Source organism: Felis catus, chromosome B2, assembly GCF_018350175.1.
Source record: "Felis catus isolate Fca126 chromosome B2, F.catus_Fca126_mat1.0, whole genome shotgun sequence".
Lineage (NCBI taxonomy): Eukaryota > Metazoa > Chordata > Mammalia > Carnivora > Felidae > Felis > Felis catus.
This window is the reverse complement of record NC_058372.1, coordinates 65,849,595-65,868,891: the sequence shown is the minus strand read 5'-3', so window position 1 is coordinate 65,868,891 and position 19,297 is coordinate 65,849,595. Positions and strand designations below refer to the sequence as shown.

At 39.4% G+C, this 19,297-nt stretch overlaps 1 protein-coding gene across 4 annotated transcripts in view; it reads right to left on the bottom strand.

Moving 5' to 3' along the window:
• Positions 1–19,297, bottom strand: part of KCNQ5 (potassium voltage-gated channel subfamily Q member 5) — a 523,224-nt gene that overhangs the window by 155,321 nt on the left and 348,606 nt on the right. The window lies entirely within an intron of this gene.

Sequence of the window (19,297 nt, the reverse complement as noted above, 5' to 3'; positions counted from 1 at the left end):
AAGAAAGTTGTGGAAATACAGACCCATACATTGACTTTATGGGACACTAACAAAAAGTGGGCCCCGAGCAAAAATAACCATCTATTCAGAAGTAAGGCACTGCCCCAGAAAAGAATGCACTGGAGAAAGTACACTCCTTACCATTTCTGAAGCAGCATGGAATGCCTGAATAGATGTAAAGTGATATAGCAGTGTCAGGTTGACCTTTTGTAGAATCTAGACAAAAGAAGTCCTGGAGCAAGGTGTGCTGAAAGTAAATTTGCTGAGTGTGAGGGGGGTGGGGAGGTGATGGGCTGAAGGGAAAAGGAACATCTACCAACAGAGGTGGATTCTCCTGTTGAAGCAAAAGGGCCCTGGGAAATTTTCTCCACTGAAAGGGAAACCGACTCTCTCTTCTTTCTCGTCTGTGTTCCCCTTTATCATCCTCATTTGCCTTCCAGGCTAGTCCATGAAGTCTCCAGTGAAGAAATGCTGTCAGGCCCACTGCAAGATAGTCTGATTAGGCAGCTGTGTGTATCACAGCCTCTAGTTATGGTCAAAGCCCCAACAGTCTCTCACCAGGTGTGGTTGTAGGGGAGACTTCCTTGCTGTTGCCCTACCTCACAGCCCCATATCTTGACAGGCAGGGAATAGAATTGTACTAGAGCAAGGATTTCACCACCCTCTCAGCCAATTAAGAGTATCTAAAAGTTACTGTAGGTAGTTTTCAAAGACTAGCTTTTTATATCTAAAATGAGTTATCTTATCAGAGAGTAGAAATTGTTTATACTTATGAAAAGTTCCCATTTTTACAACTTCTTCCATTATTTTACTCTGCATGTTTACATAGTAAATGCAGGCTCAGTGGAATCTTTTCTTTTTAAAGAACACAAATACAATTCATTACTTCCATTCAGCCTTCTCTAATTCAGAATTTGTGATAATTCCACTAGAGTCTGGGTAACACTTATTTTTGTGCCATTTATTCAAAGAGGATTTACTAGGCAAATTAAGAACAGAAATGAGAGGACAAGGGGGAAGGTTTAACATATTTAAGAGGAAACAGTTTTCAAGATCCTTAATAGTACTTATTTGCATTTAAACAATTAATGGAATAATTACAACCAAGCCATCTCATTAATTAAAGAAAACCCAGCAGGATCTTTATTTGGCAACAGTTAGCAGAGATTCCCTAAGTATCAACTCAATGGGAAATTGGTAAGAAATATGCCTTCTCCCAAATTCTAATTACCCCCTTTCAATCATCTTAAATGTTTCCCAAACACTGAGGTAAACATTCCAATAAGCTATAGCTAGCTTCATAAATTAGTATACAGATATGCATCAGTCTGTGCTATAGGTATCTCCAGGATCCTGTGATCACTGAAAGCAGCCCCAACCTAGTAGAAGCATGACAAGTGGAGCAGGAGGAAGGGTCCGTAGTTGATCCAAAGGGCTTGTGTTCTGTTCTGGTCCTTTTTGTATCTCTCTTGTGACCTGACCCGGTAGATAGGCCTACTTGCCTCTCCCTCCCAGGTACAAGCCCCTAGAGACCTTATAAACTACAAGTTTCCCTTCCAAGGAAACAGAAAGCCAGCACAAAGACTTGATTAGGTCATTTTCAAACACTGGGATCATTAATTTGGTTCTAGTAGGGCACTTAGGACAAAGTGCAGAAAATGGAGATTCCACCATGTTTCATTAATTCACTTAGCAGAGAGCAGGGGTTCAGAGCACAGAAGGGCTCTGCCACTTACTAGCTGTGTGACTTTGGGCAATTTATCTTAACCACACTGTGCCTCAGTTTTCTTTTCTATAAAATGGGGATATAAATTCCTTCTTTAAGGGTTGTTACCAGGGTTGAAATGACCTAATATTGTACAGTGCTTACAACTATGCCTGACAAGTAGAAATCACTTTATAAGTGCTAAATAAAATGAATTCATTATATAATATTCAATAAGTGGTTACTACATGACAGGTCCATTTCTAGATGCAGAGTCAAAACCTCCTGTGTTCTTGGTGCTTCTAGTGAGGGAGGCAGATAATAACATAATAAATAAGCACATGTTACAGACATCAGAAGATAAGTGCCACTGAGAGTGATAAAGGAGGGGAAATGTGCTGAGGAGGGCTGGTGGATGTCCAGCCTTAAACAGGAGAGTCAGGGTAGGCCTTTCTGAGCAGACTAGAGGTTGTAGTTACAAGCCTGATGCAAATGCCCTGAAGTGTGGATGAGGAACAAGGAGACAGGGAGGCTGAAGTAGATTGAGTAAGGGGAGAAGAGTGGGAGGTGAGGACAGATGGGAATGGACAGCCAGACAGTCTTTAAGGGTCATTGTAAGTGGGTCTTTTAGGTCACTGTAAGAACTTTGGCTTGCTTTTTTTTTCTTCTTTGATGTTTATTTATTTTGAGAGAGAGATATAGTGAGCAGGGCAGAGAGAGATGGAGACAGAATCCCAAGCAGGCTTCATGCTCAGAGAGGAGCCCGATTCAGGGCTCAAACTCACGTAATGTGAGATAGTGACCTGAGCCAAAGTTGGACGCTCAACTGACTGAGCCACCCAGGTGCCCCAGAACCTTGGCTTTTACTCTGAGAGAAATGGAATGTGTTCTCCAGGACAAAGGCCTTAGGAAGAACCAGCCTGCTTTCTGTCTCCTCACCCACCATAGCTGCTCTGTTCATTCTCCAGGTTTTGGTAAAGATGGAAGATCTCTCTGAGAGGAACTGGGCACCCACCAACAATGGAAGAAGCAGGGTGTGGAAACTCAGACAGGACCCATATGTCTGTCTATTCTAGGCAAGAGGATAGAAATGAGGCTCTACTCTGAGAATAGGCTTTCCCTGATATGTGCTAAAGTAGAAGCTTGAAGCTGTAAATATATCATATGTTCATTAGACGATTTCCATAATTATCAGAACGTTCAAGTAGACACTATTCTGCTCACTGCCAAGTGCCAACCCACAGGTCTTCATTCCTAGTCTGCAGTGTGGCCCTGAACTGACAAGCTTCCAAGAGCTTCCACTCTGAGGAGATGAGAAACAATGTTAGATCTGATATGATTGATCAGCAGTAAAGTAAAGAAGAGAAACAGATACAGAATAAGATTATTTTTTATTTAATTTTTATGTGCTTTCCAAACAAGATAAATTTAAATGGAAATTCAGAACACGTGAGATGTTTTTATTTGTAAGTTTGTAGGATATAAAACCCGACAATCCTTGCTTATCCTGTTCTGCTTAAATGCTTCTCTCTTTGGGAATCTAGAGCATCAATAATATTGCAACAGTTTTGGTAAAATTGCCACTTTTTTCCTCAAATTTGATAAATGTCTGGCTCAAATTCTCTGAGATAAGATGAAGATAGTGAGAATCAGATCACTCTTTACTTTTCTGACAGCTGAGCCGAAGCCGGGGAGAAGAGACTTCAAATTTCCCTTATTTTTTGACTTTAGGGCTCCATGTAAAAGAGTGACCATGAAGTGAAAATATTATTAAAGAAGCTATGGACAAAATAATAATCTTCCCCCATCTCTCAACCAAATCTTCTGTGTTCAAGATGTTAAGAAAAATATATGACTCATAATTGATACTATTACATAAATGTTGAAATCTTTGAGTGTTAAGGGGACTGTTTTTTAAAAAAATTTTTTAATGTTTATTTATTTTTGAGAGAGAGAGACTGAGTGCGAGTGGGGGAAGGGCAGAGAGAGAGGGAGACACAGAATCTGAAGCAGGCTCCAGGCTTCAAGCTGTCAGCACAGAGCCCAGTGCAGGGCTCAAACCCACGAACCATGAGATCATGACCTGAGCCAAAGTTGGATGCCTAACTGACTGAGCCACCCAGGTGCCCCAATTCAGGGGACTGTTTTAAGCAGTGCTGAGCTGTGGGTGACTACTGGGCACGCAGAGTGCTCTTAGCATCTCAGCATCCTCAGGCTGGGCCATGATTCACAGAAGTTGAGTGTGGTTATTTGCTTTGGTGATTTTTTTGTTTGTTTATTGGAAAGAGAACCTACTTGAATAATGTTTTTGTTCATCTGAAATGTGAGCCTTATAAAAAGTGACTAGACCATGGTGGTTAGAAATTTCCATCTTATAATTAAAAACAAAAAGTTGTTGGCTGTCAACAGAAGCATAAAGATGAATTCTGGCTCTGGTGAGGGTCAGATTATGTTGAGGTTTTATTTCATCCCTCTATATTTCTGAATGTTACTGAGTCAAGAGAAAGAGTAATCCCTCATTTCAGATGAATTTTTCTTGGAGACTTTCCCAAACACTTAATTCCCCTTCTCTTTGGCTTTCCTGCTTTCATCTCCTAAAAATCTCAAACTTTGATTTTTTAAATCTCCAGCTATCATTTGATAACGCATCAAGGGAAGTATACATATGTAGGCAACCTAAAGCTTTTTTTTTTTGTTTCCCTTTGCAATCATTCTGTCCTAATGGTGCAAATACTTGTGCCTGTGACTGAACTCTTCTACTAATAATTTGTTCCTCTGGTATTTGACCAGGATTATTTATGTCAGAGGCTTAAGTCTAAGGGCTGACTTTTTACAGTTCACAATAGCTTAGTGAGTGGTTCTCAAGAGGGCAGGACATTACCTATGAAGTGCTAGGAGGCAATTTTGATTCATCCAATGATTGTTGGAAAGGGAAATGATATCAGGTAAGATGCTAGATTCCTGCAAAGCACTGATCCCACACAACCTTGGACATTTATGTAGAGGAAAGGAACTAAGCTTTCCAAGGTGCTTTGTTTCTGGGAGAACTCCAATCTTCTGTCATATGGGACAACGAACAGCATCAGGTGATTCCCCTAAAGCTTCAGGGCTTTTTAATCTTACATTTAGGTTTAAGAATGGTTCTTAGTAAGCCCTTTAAAGTTTTTTTGTTTTTGTTTTTGTTTTTAACAAATTAATTAATTTCCCTTAGTCTTCAGTGCAATACTGATCCATACATCCTTTAAAGGAATAAGGCTCTATCCACAATTTTGCTTCCATCACTCAGGACCACTAGACTTTGGATGAAGACTGCTGTCTGCTAATACTCTAACTAGTTAAATGCTAGCATTGAAGATGATGCAGGTGGTAAGCCATGTCCTGGGAAGGCACCTAATAAAATGCCTCAAGTCTAAATTTAGACAGAAGGCGTGCTTGGCATTAAGATTTCTAGGGGACATGGCATAAAGAAGAGCAGTAATATTGGGTCTGATCTTAGAACGGTTTACTCATCATAATGGTGGCTACTGTTTTCTTGTACAATTTTCTCACTCTCCACCTCTCAGGTTTCCTTCATTTACCTACATTTCCATGATCTCCAAATATAGACTGCCATATCTCCTGGACTATAGATAAATATTTTTAATATATTTAAAAGTAGCCTTTCTTCTGAACCTGTCAAATGCTCTGTGTTCTCAGTCTTGCATAATGGCATCACTATCTAACCACAGTCCAAAGTCAGAAAGTGCAGGCATCCTCACCTCCAATCTCTCACCTTAAACAACTACTCCTTGTTGGCTTGGCCTCAGAAATGTCCCCTGGGGTCACCCGGGTGGCTCAGTCCGTTAAGTGTCCGACTTTGGCTCAGGTCATGATCTCATGGTTCTTGAGTTTGAGCCCACTTTGGATCCACTGTCCCCCTCTCTCTCTGCCTCTTATCTGCTCATCTCTTTCTCTCTCAAAAATTAATAAACATTTTTAAAAAAGAAAAGTCCCCTGAATTCAGCCTTTCCTTTCTATTCCTTCTGCTTCTGTTTTAGTCCAGATGTTCACCATATGACTCAGGGCAATGCAGCAGCCTCCATTCTCTCCTGTCCTCCACTGCTCCTTCTCTTTTTCAGTTATCCTCCAAGGTGTAGTGAGAATTATCTTTCTCAAACCCAATTTGATCAAGTCATTGTGCTATTCATCAAAAGATTTTTCTTTTTTTTGATTCCCATCACTTACAGCATAAAATCCAAATGGCTTTAAAGAACTAGGCTCTTTTCAGTCTGGTTCCAACCTTCCTCTGAGCCTCTCTGTTCATCTACCTTAAATCTGTCCAGACTGCCCCAGACCTTTGTGATTCCAGACCCAGCTCAAATATCCCCACCTCTGGACACCTTCCCCAACTGGCAGTGGAGAATCATTTACTTTCTCTGCTGTAACTGATTGTTCTTCTTACACATTTCTTTCCTTTTTTTTTAACAATTTTTTAAAATTTAAGTTTATTTATTTATTTTGAGAGAGAGAGCACAAGCCAGGGAGGGGCAGAGAGAGAGAGGGAGAGAGAATCCCAAGCAGGCTCCATGCTGACAGTGAAGAGCACAACATGGGGCTCCATCTCACAAACCATGAGATCATGACCTGAGCCAAAATCAAGAGTTGGACGCTTAACTGACTGAGCCACCTGGGCTCCCCTTCTTACACATTTCTATTACTCCATCGTATTTATAGGTCACCTACTCTCTAATTCCACTTACTTTTGGTTCTATCATTCACTTTTGGTTCTTTCTTTCAAGGTAAGAAATTGGACCTTTTAATTCAAAAAATGGTTTGGAATTTCACTCTCTCTTAAAAACTCTAGACAATAATTTACATGAGGTTAGGGAAAAGGCTAGGGCATAAAGCCTAGAATATAATAGGCACTAAAGACATGCTTGTCTAAGGCCTGGTTTAAAGCAAAATACGTGTCAAAAGTGAAATATGGGCAATGTTATTATGTGAGGTCTGAGGAGGGAGTGATAACTATGTCTCAGTTTGATTAGGCTCAGTTAATCTAAAATGCCATTATAGGAAGCTATTTGGAGACTTTAGTCCCTATTTCTTTTGCCTTCAGAGATCATTAGTGAATGACTTAGTCATTAGTAAATGACTTTTTAATTAAAATATGTTAGTGTTGAATAATTGACTAGGTCATTGCAATATCTCTCTTGTTGTGTGATCTTATTCATTAAAAAATTTTTTTTAATGTTTATTTTTTGAGAGACAGAGACAGAAAATGAGTGGGGGAGGGGACAGAGAGAGAGGGAGACACAGAATCAGAAGCAGGCTCTAGGCTCTGAGCTGTCAGCACAGAGCCTGATGCAGGACTCAAACCCACAAACTGTGAGATCATGACCTGAGCTGAAGTCAGATGCCTAACTGACTGAGCCACCCAGATGCCCTCGCCTCCCAATCTTATTCATTTTTAATGTTGGCTACAGAATCACTTTATACTATTATTCTTTAATGTCAATGATCAGCCTGCTTTGATATTAGGTAAGAGTACTTGCTTTAATAACATGAATACTTGATTATCCTAGATTCAAAAGGGTATTGAAACTCAGCAGAAAATAAGAATGAGTGAAAAAAGAAGAGGTGAAAGTTAGCATATAATCTTTGTATTTTAGATTTTGAAAATTGTGTTCTACTACTTAATTATATTTGCCTTTATAGATCTTCCAAAGGAGTGAAAAATTGTTTTTTGGAATTTCATACTGCTAAAATTAAAAGATTAATTGAAACCAGAGTATTTTAATGTCTCCATGGAGGCACTGAACTTATATACTAATTATGAAAAAGCCTGGTATGAGTAGAGGAGAGTAAAATCTGGTTCTAGTCATTCATTTTGTACATTAATAGTTTTATTTTGCACCTCTTTTCTTCCAGATATCAAGTACCTCTTTTGTCCCAGATACTGGGGAGAAAGTGATGAACAAAACAAGGGCCACTCTTAATGGAGCTTGTATTGTGTTGACAGAAATCAGTAATGAATAACAGTGACAAATAAGCAAGAAAATATCAAATAATGGTAGATGCTATAGAGACAACAAAACAGGGATACACGTGGAGAATTACTACCAGTTTCTTTAGACTGGATGGCCAGGACATTTAGTTTTCACACATTTATTGAACATCTCCTATATGCTAGGCCCAGGCATACTAGGAAATACAAAGACTACTAACATATAGACCCTATTCTTTTTTTTTTTTTTAATTTTTTTTCCCAACGTTTTTATTTATTTTTGGGACAGAGAGAGACAGAGCATGAACGGGGGAGGGGCAGAGAGAGAGGGAGACACAGAATCTGAAACAGGCTCCAGGCTCCGAGCCATCAGCCCAGAGCCTGACGTGGGGCTCGAACTCACGGGCCGCGAGATCGTGACCTGGCTGAAGTCGGACGCTCAACCGACTGCGCCACCCAGGCGCCCCTATAGACCCTATTCTAATGTAGTTTTCAGCCTTGCAGAAATGAAATACATCTTCGGAAATCAGTGATCATAGTGGAGGACAATGAACGCTGTTAAAGACCACCCACTACTATAGACCATTCTCTCTGAGCTGTGCAGGACCCCAGAACACAGAGGAGAAAGAAACCACTCCTGGTGAGCTGGGGAAAACAGAGAGGCGGGGACGGGGGGGGGGGGGGAAGAGAGAGAGAGAGAGAGAGAGAGAGAGAGAGAGAGAGAATCCCAAACAGGCTCCACGCTGTCAGCACAGAGTCTGACCCAGGGCTTGAACTCATGACCCATGAGATCATGACCTGAGCCAAAATCAAGAATTGGTCACTCAACTCACCGAGCCACCCAGGCGCCCTGAAACCTATGGAACTTAAAAAAAGAAATCTAGTGAAAACAACAATCCTAATAAGACATTAGTGCATTTGAAAAGATTTATCAAATTCTAACAGGGAAATGCTGCAATAATTCCAGACTTCACCTACACCAATGTGAAGATAGCTTGATGGAAGGGGATGTCTGGAAGGGCACAGGTGGCTGGATCATGAGGACAAGGGCCCTATATCACATGTCATAGGTAGAGAGGAAGGCATAGGCTTTGCACAAAATGCAGTGATATTAAAGATGGATTATTTCCTTTCTAACCTTACATTTGTGTCTTTTGCATAAGATTAGGGAAAATTGACTTATAAGTGCTTCCAAGGCAGAGCAAGTGTCCAAAATTAGAAGGAGGATATGGGCACCATTGTGGTTTTTTTTTTTTTTTTTTTTTTTTTTAATTTTTTTATTCTCAAGTTAGTTAACACAGAGTAGTCTTGGCTTCAGGAGTAGAACCCAGTGATTCATCTCTTGCATATGACACCCAGTGCTCATCCTGAAGAGTGGATATGGGCAGTATTGTACTTTTTCAGCTTTGCTGCATTTAGCTAGGCTGGTATGCTTTACGCTCAGCTGCTGTTATTTGGGAAAAATCATCTTTAGCTTCCATGTTACGTTGACATCGTTACCCTATTTACAATTGCATATGAGGTGATTTGCATTATGGAAACAGAATAGACTGCATACGCATAATAGTCAAAATTCTCCACCTGACTTAACTAGAAAAATAATCTTAAAGAATCATCACAGACAAGGATGGGGACTGTATGAGTATCTCAGTGTACAGCTGGTGTGTGATGTGTGCCAGGCTTCTGGCTCACAGCATACCTGGTAGGTGCTCAGTGAATATTTGATGAGTGAATAAATGAATGAATGAATCAGCAAGCAGCACAAGATAAAGCAAAGAAAAAAAATATCCTTCTGTCTGTAGAGGTGACTCAAGGAAATGTATGTCCTCACAACCTCTGCCCTCAGATGTAGCTGGGTGCTTCTCATCTCTGACCCCCAGCTTTGACTCTCCAACTCTATGAACAGACAACCTCCCCAACCTGGTTATACAATCCACTTTGCGTCAGTTGGCCCTTGCCTGGCTACTGTGATGCTGAACATGCAGTTTGTACAGGATTGCATCAGAACAGAAGAGAACCAGAAGGAGACTGAGGAAGGAGCCTGCTGGAAAGAAGATGGGTCAGCCAAGTAGGACAGAAAACTGTCCAGATTTACATGGATGGTTCTCCAGTCATTATTAGCATGAAGTCAAAGAGTCAGGGAGGCTCACCACCCATACACTTCTACATAACACCTCCAATTATATTGAGATTTCTCTTTATTTTTTTTTAATTTTTAAAAACATTTATTTATTTATTCATTCATTCATTCATTCATTCATTCATTTATTTGAGAGAGAGAGCATGAGTAGGGGAGAGGGGCAGAGGGAGAGAGAGAAAGAGAATACCAAGCAGGTTCTATGCTGTCAGCACAGAGCCCGTCATGGGGCTTGATCCTACGACCTTGGAATCATGACCTGAACTGAAATCAAGAGTTGCATGTTTCACTGACTGAGCCACCCAAGCACCCCTCTTTCTTTTAAGATTGCTTTTGATGTTGAGTCATCCTTGATTTCACCTGATTTAAAAAATAACGTTCATGGGGTGCCTGGGTAACTCAGTTGGTGAGCTACTGACTTTGGCTCAGGTCATGATCTCGCAGCTTGTGAGTTCCAGCCCCACGTTGGGCTCTCTGCTGACAGCTCAGAGCCTGGGGCCTGCTTCGGATTCTGTGTCTCCCTCTCTCTCTCTGCTCCTCCCCTACTTGTGCTCTTTCTGTCTCTCAAAAACACATAAATATTAAAAATTAAAAAAATAATAAAAAAAATGTTCAAGAGAGTGACTGGTGGGGAGGGTGAGAGAGTGGGTCCTCTCTGGCACTTGCACTTCAGGGAGGGGGTGTTTCCTCATGTTCTCCACTCCTGACCTCGCCCAAAGGTGGTCTGGGTCTGGGGTTTGCATTTCTTTGTGAAGGTTATTCTTCTGTGTTCTTTCGGGAGGAGGGCTTTCCAGGTTTTCCCATGGTGCTGCGATCTTGCAGCACTGAATCTCCCTCAATTAGTCTGCAGGCAAGCCAAGGCTGGAGGGCTTGTCACCCTCGCAGTCTCTTTCCTGTTCTCCATTTTCCAGTAATGTTCTGTGGATTCATTGTGATTTATAGCCCCAGAGGAAGCCAGGTCTGCAGCATTTTCATTGAATCCAGCCTGTAATGGTGTTTGTCAAGCTGCCATTTACAGCTTGGAAAATTTTTCTCTAATCTACTTTGCAGAAGTGTGATGTGTCTTCTCACCTTAACTGTGACCCCTGATGTTTGCCTGTGTGGGAAAGGGGACCCACCCCATTGCTTCCAGCTTTTGGTTTTGTACGGCACTAACCCAATATTCAATACAGGAGTACGATTCGTAGTAATCTATATTGAAAATAGTTTTTGATAATCTTATTTGTGACTTTTATGAGAAACAGATGAGAAAGGTATATTCTCTCATGTGCTTATGTCTCAAAGTGGGAATTTAAAAAATGACAAATTAACTCATTTTTATTTCATCTCCTAATTTTGCCATTTATTCTTTGCAAACCCATGATTTCCAGGCTTTTAATTTGCTCTAGACTCAGTCAGAGGTTGTAGATGAGAATATACTTTATGATATCCTTCCAGGGCGGGATAATGTCTTATTTGTATTTGAGACTCCAGTCCCTGGCACAGACTGGAGTATAGGAAACTTTTAATATATATTTGAGTTAAAACTGCAGTGAATTAATTAGTCAGGATCCAGGGAAATATCTGGAAATCTACAGAGAGAAGATAGCATCTGAAATGAGGCAGGAAACAAACAATTTGGAGCTATGTAGTATGCGAGGGGCAGAATATCTCACTTCTGAGAAGAGCCCTTCCCAGACTCTCTGTGAGGCACCGACTAATGATTCGGAATTTACAGTTTTGATTTAACCTCTAAACCATCTATATTGCTCTAGTTCATCTCCTCTCCTCAGTTCACAGTGCCTCTGTTTTGTTGAGGGCTCCATCATGCTTCGTATGAATGACTTCAATTGCTTCCTAAATGGCTTCAATCCTACTCCCGTGCTTTCTAAGGTCAGGTATTGCATCTTGTTTTAATTTTGGTGCTATATCTACGATACTGTGAAACTTCAATATTGATGTTGTGCAATTAAACAACTGGCCCTCTTCTTTCATAGAATATTTATTGATAATTTGTACCAGGTACCACCATATTAAGGGCTGTTGCTGAATTGGCTTTGGAGCCTGTTTCCAGGAAATTTATAGTCCAACCGGTGCCTCATTTTTCCCCACTCACCCCCAGCTTAGTCTCCTTCAGCTGTTGTTGGGCTTCTTGCCCTTCCTTGGCTCAGTAGGTATGCTCCCGCCCAAGGCTCTTATCCTTGAAGTTCCATCTGCCTGAATGTTCTTTCCTCTAATCTCTGCATGGCTTTTTGCTTCACCTTCACTTAAGTCTCTGCTATAATGCAACCCTTTCCAGTGGACTTCTCTAAATATACTATCCATTCCTCTTTCTTGCTTTCCTTTTATTTATAACACTTATATATCAATCTGACAATTTGTTTACTGTAGATCTTCCCCATAAAAATGTGCATTCCATGAGGACAGAGATTTTGCCTATTTTATTCATTGCCATGTCCTTAGCACCCAACAGAATGCCTTGCTTGTATGGATGCTGCATAATTATTGTTAAATAAATGAATAAGGGAGGAGATACAATGTCAAGCAACCCATGCCAAAGGAAATTAGAAGGAAGACACAGTTTATTCCAGGAAGAGCAAGTAACTAAATTTGACCCAGGTTTCAAATGGTGGACATTACTTAAGCCTGGAAGGGTAGTAAGGGAAGAGTGTCCTTCCTTCCATTGCCAACCATCTTGGACTCTGTTAATTTCTAGGAGCCCTCTGGTGTTCATCATACCACCTTGCTTCTCTCTTTCTCAGCTGAATATACTTTTGTGGAGCTCAGGACATCAGCATTGGCGTGAACCTAATGGAGTGTGGTTCATTCACAGTTCTAAGGATGTCTGCTGCGTTGCTCCTCAAGTCTGGAAACAGAGTTTCTCAGAGTGGCTCTGTGATAGATTGGCCACTTGGTCAGGCACTGATACTCACATCAGAAATATGTAAAGTTCTTGCTTTCCTGACTACAGATGGGGACGTGGTCTTTTTCAGGCACAATTTCATTATCTTTAACTCGAACAAGCCTTTTCTCTGGTATCTGAAATACTTTTCACAGGATAACTTACTATATTATTATCCCTCAGTTAAGATTCAGCGTAGGTGTTAAACTACTCCTGCTCTTTCTTTTCAGTCATCAGCAGATTGATGAGGATTGTTAGTCTCCATGAATCATTTGAAAGTTTATTTGCATTTTTCTTGATGAAAGACAAGCAAAGGAAAATAATTGCAGTTTTCAATGTTCATTGGGGTATTCTGAGAGCTTTCTGCAGTAAATTACAGAGATGTGATAAACATAAAGAAGGATCACTCATTCCTCATATCTGACTGCTTAATATCTCATACTCTGTCACTTCCATTACAAACATACGATTTAATATCCTCAAATGGATTCTTATCCTTATCCTTTGTTATCTTCTCTTATAATGTTTAATGCCAGAACTTTAAATGTAGAGACTTAATGTAATCTTCTACATCAAACCCATATAATTTTATGCACAAACGTTTCTACTTTGCAAGGACTAGTACATGTGTTTGTGGCTGATGTTCCACGCTCCTAATACTGATAGATGGGAAGTGGCCACACCTCTAATTCTTCAATGCCATGTTAGATGATGGATGCTTATATAGCAATTAAAAAAAACCCACATGCACCCATATTAGAAAAAGAAAACAAACATGCAACACAGATTAATTATGTAGTTATTAGCTTTTTAAGGGGACTGTTCACTTTACAAAAGAATTCACTACAGATTTTCTTTAAATAGTAAGCTCCACTAGTGCATTTAGTATATAATTAGATCTGTCGAAATTGGATTCATACACATTCAGGAACTGATTCATTGTGCAAAGAAACAGCAAACCCATGTTTGCTTCACTACATGAAGCAAACCCAGCAAAACTAGCAAATCTGCATATGCTCTGTTTAGAAGGTGCCAAACACCCAGATGTTTGGGAAAACCTGAATATTTGACCATGTGTTTGAGTACTCGACCAGATGCTTTGCACAATCCATTTGTGGTTTGGAGTCTTTCTAACACAGCAGGAGGGTAGAGAAGCAAATATACTAAGACATTCGCTAGCTTCCTTAAAATGATAATGTCATTCTTTTGATGGCTTGTGGTTGGGCAGTTTTAGAAATGACCACCTTCAGAGAAAATTCTACATATAATACACATCACTTTCATTAAGTGGAGAGATCATCTATTTTCAGTGGGTTGAACAACCTGCATTTAAAGCCCTAAAATGACTACTCTAAAACGAATCTGGAAGGCCAGAAGTTATCCAGTGGAGAGGAACTGCACTCTGAACAGCATTGTTCTTAAGAAGGTGGGATACAAAATGCTAAAATATATGACCTCAGGCTAAGGAAATCAAGACAAACCAAAACAAAACTTTCCACAATAGTTTAACCTGGAAATAGAAGAGTTTCCTTTAACAGCACCACGATAACCTGAGCAATGTGAGCTGGGACTAGAAAATACAACTTTATACTTGACTACTTACCCCACAGATCAGGCTTTTGCTTGTTTACAAAGCAGTGTTTAGAATTCTTGATACAAAGAACTTACGGTGGTCCAAACTGATATACCCATTTATGATAACTTAGTAAGTACACTTTCTGTGAAAAAAAAAAAACTAACTTATTCTAAGTAAAAGGATTGTAGGCATCACTTGACATATATATATATAGAGAGAACCCAAAAGAAGCCTTACACCTTTGTGATTGCTTCACTGAGCAGCAGCAAATGCACTTTGGTAGTACCTGTCAGTCTTGACTAAGAGGCAGGAGAATATGAGGTTGCTGGCTACTGAGAAGACAGCTCAGGCTTTTCATCAGCCAGGCCTAAGATGGCATCTTGGCTCTGTCTTAGACCCAGTGCATGATCTTGCACAATGTAATTAGCCATTTGGTAAATGAGAGGACTACTACTTAAATTGAACGTTTTTATGGTTTGTTTTTGTTTTAATAAGAAATCAACGAGTCGGATAAATGAAAGGTACTTAAAAAAACGCTAGCTAGCTCCCCTTCAGTTTTGAAGAATTTTTTACAAGACATAGGAAATTAACACCAGCTTTGAATTGCCTTCGGTATGTGGGTACACAGTTTTGTATTATAGTCTTGAGTTCATACATGTTATCCGCAGAGTGAGGGCAGAGCAAGCCATTCTGGCAGATCTAGTTATCCCTGCCTCACGTTGCACCCAGCAGATGCAGATACTGAGGGAAGAAGTTACGAAGCCGTGAGCATTTTCATCAGATGCATTTATCAAAGAACTACAACAATAAAAATCTGTTTCATTAGTCACCAAAAGTAAGTGGTTGTTATGAACACAGGCCTCATGGTGAATGTGTGCCATGGAGTCACTTTTAGTTAGATGAACACATTTGTATAGAAAGCTGTCATAGAAAAAAAGAAAGCTGCCATAATTAGCTGTGTTTGTGGTGAGAAAATTCTAGCAAAGATCCTTGTTTTCTATTAGAAAAGTGTGATATTTTCTCAAATGTAGCAATTTCAAATATTCCACTGTTCACTGTCCTTATTAGGCTTCACTAATATGGAAGAACCAGTGGTTACAATATTTGCCAACTTTCTCTGTGCTGAGCCCTGTTCTCAGCACTTGAATTTAATTCATCCTCACAACAACTTTATGAAGTAGGCTGTATTATTATCCACTTTTAACAGACGAGCAAACTAAGGCACAGAGAAGTGGTTTCCCAAAGGCACACATATAAAGAGTGGTAGAAGCAGAATTTGAACTCATTGTACCCAGCTCCAGAGTCTACATCACATTGTTAGGGCTGTGTGCCATGTTTCTGTGGAGAGCCAGAAGGGAACCTGGTACATAGTATGAAACCTCAGTCCACACAACTGGGAAGAATAAAAGAGCAAATTCACACAGAATTTGCGTGTATCCATTTGGTTGGTAACCAAGGCCAGTAAGTCACAAGTTTATAAGTAGCATTGGGAGTGCAATTCTAGATGAGAATGATGAGGTCTCTTCCCTTGGGATGGGAGATGGAGAGCCAAAGACTCTGTGAGAGCAAGACCAAGTCCAAAGACTGGTTCCCTCAAACACAGGTGGAAAGTATGAATGTCACAGAGGGGCTTGGCAAGTTTGTCCAGGAGCCAGCTGGCCTGTCATGTGCTCCGTCAGAAGTGTGGGTGCTTGTTACTTGCACAGAAATGGAATTACAGTTAGAATATGGGAACATCTTTTAAAGTGTTAAAAAAAAACCCACATGGGACAGAGCTATGAAAAAATATACAACCGTGATGCATGATTTATATAGAGTTGTTCTAAACTTATTTCTCTGGTGCTTTATTTGTGGCCAAAAGTATACAAAAGTGACTTTATTATAAATTTTTGCAAACATTTTAAAAGCCATTCATATGACTATTTGGATGGCAATTCTTTAGATATATTTTATCTTGGGAACTAAAAACATTGCTAGTCAGAGTTGTGTTCTATGAATTCTGTTTGATTAGATGTTCAGAGGATAGACAGACTTTCAAATCAGATTAACTGTCTCAAACATACATATTAAAAGGATAAATGAGATTCCCTAAACCATTAAGAAGGTATCTCTTGGCTTTTTCCAATATTTTACAACCAACTGAACTTTTATGATATCCTAGATTAACTAATTGTGAAAAAGAATTAAAACATGCATGCTTTTTCATTTTATTAATTACTAAATACAAAAATAAAAACAAAGCTTATACTTGAATTATTTTTTTTCTACATGATGTATGTGTGTGTGTGTGTGTGTGTGTGTGTGTGTGTGCGTACTTTAGCATTCACTCAGCTAACTCAGGAGACCATGAAACCTTTAAATAAAACATATTTCTTGGAGAAATGTTGATGCAGAAGAATAACATCAGGGAAACCTTAGACCTGCAACACAGTCTGCATATTTCTAGGTAGGTTTTAAGAGTGCACTTTGGTTTAAAACATACACCTTGACCATTTATCCCTATAGTGCAACAATAGGAGAATAAGCAAGCACTCTCCCTAGGGAAGTAGAGCAACCTTTCTGAGAACATGTATCTGCAGCAATTACTGCATTGCTGAAAACAAATGGAACTGGTTTCTGCTTTGCTAAATCCAAAGGCATTCAAGACTGAGGGAGGAAAGAAGACATACAAATGGCCAGCAGGTACTCAATTGAAAAGGTGCTCAATATCAATAATCATCAGTGAAATGCAAATCAAAACCACAGTGAGATACCACCTCACACCTATTAGAATGGCTATTATAAAAAAGACAAGAAAGGATGTGGAGAATAGAGAACTGTTGGTGGGAATGCAATTTGGTGCAGCCACTATGGAAAACAGTATGGAGGCTCTTCAAAAAATTAAAAATAGAACTGCCATATGATCCAGCAGTCTCACTTCTGGGTATATATCTGAAGAAAATACACACACACACACACACACACACACACACACACACACACACACACTGGAATATTATTCAACCTTGAAAAGAAGGAAATCTCACCATTTGTGACAACATGAATGGACCCTGAGGGCCTTATGCCAAGTGAAAGAAGTCAGAGAAATATAAATACTGTATGGTCTCACTTATATGTAGAATCTGAAAAAAACAAACAAACCCCTGAACTCATAGAAACAAAGAAGACTGGTGGTTGAGGCAGGGAAGGTGAAAGTGGTCCAAGGGCACAGACTTCCAGTTATAAGATAAGTAAGTTTTGAGGATCTAATGCACAGCATGGTGACTATAGTTAACAATAGTGTAGTGTATACTTGAAAACTGCTGAGAGTAGATCTTAGAAGTTCGCATCACAGGCACACACAAAATGGTAACGATGTGAGATTATGCAGTGTTAACTAATTTCATTGTGGCAATCACTTTGCAATATATATGTGTATAAAATCATCAAGTGGCATACCTTAAACTTACACAAGGTTATACGTCGATTATATCTGAATAAAGGTGGCACAAAGAAAACAACTGAGGAATATGTGACGACATCTACATTCTTATCTACTCAAATGCGCCCTAGTTACTAAACTCTCATGAATTTGTCGACTGCTCAGAAAGTTTTAAAAATCAAGGTAAAAATCAGCTTTGGGATTTTTAGGAATATGTTTCTTTGGACTATTTAGAAACTCATTAGCAAAGGCTGAATTTATGTTTCGGAGATTTGAACGATGTAAACCTAACATTTTGAATCCTTGACCTGATTGTGAAAAATTCCTTTTTATGGGATTCTTAATGCTTGATTCATTCATTCATAATCATTGGTCATGCAGTAGACCAAGTTTTTCATGTTTCTGAGTCTAAAAATCAGATTTACTTTTTCAATCTAAAATTCCTATTTGTAATTCTGTATATGAACTTAAAGGCCAGCTGTGCCTTAGACCTTGGGCTCAGATCATTTGTTGTTATCAAAGGAGTGCATAAGGCTAAAAGCCCACTTGCTACCCAAATGGAAACCTTATAAGTGAAGCAAATTCCCAGTGTGCTTTTTGGTCTGTGTTCTATGTTTGGTTTTGAAATAGCATCCTCAACATTAACAATATACCGCTGAGCACAATTTGTATGGAAACAAATTGGGATAGATTGGTTCCAGGCTCAACAATGATTTCTCCCTGATGTAGGACGGAGACTTGATGAAGTCTTGGTAACTTTAAGCACAAACTGGCCAACTGAAAGCATAGGTAGCAGGAACAGCTGCCCTCCAGTCAGTTTATATGAGTTGAGATCTTTCAGTCTTCATCTTCAAGGTAAGGATAATTTTCTTATATTAGATGTTTATTGCTGTACATAACCCATATCTGTTTATTAGGGCACATAAAAGGCAGCTTACCCCATACCCTCTTTTTCTTTCCTTCTATGTAGTCCACAAGGTTTTATAGAAGTGAGTTGTTCCAACTTATAGTTCATTGAGACAGTTCTGAGACTGTCAAGTCTGATATTTTTTGGACTAAGTGACTGGATCAAAATGGATGTAAATGAACCAAACTTTCAATCAGATGCAATTTGAGTATACAGTGATACAGTTTAGTTGTAATAGAAAGTAAAAGAGCTTAAAAGGCCCAGAATAATTCAGACTAAAATATCTTGGGGTCTTTTTCCATTTTAAAATGAATTGAGCAATTCTGTATGGTTGAGGATTGACAGCATAATGGAAACAGAGCTAACTGCAGAATTTCTTACCAGGTGACTTGTGTTAGCAGCAAAACTCAGAATGTAGTCTGTTGGTCGAAAAGAGCATGAAGGAGCCTTCTGTTTTCTTATGAGGTGCTATATTCTCCTAGTTCTTGGCTAATTACACTTACCTACTGCCACATTGCAGTTACTAGAAAATGCTCTCTACCTTTTAATTTTTAGCAATGTAATGAGAGACCTCATGGATATTTTTATTCTTCTTATAATTTGCTTATTGTAATAAATAAACGTAAGTAAAACTGCTTCCAAGTCCTGCCTTCTGGTTTTGATGTAACTGCAACATAAGATATTGCT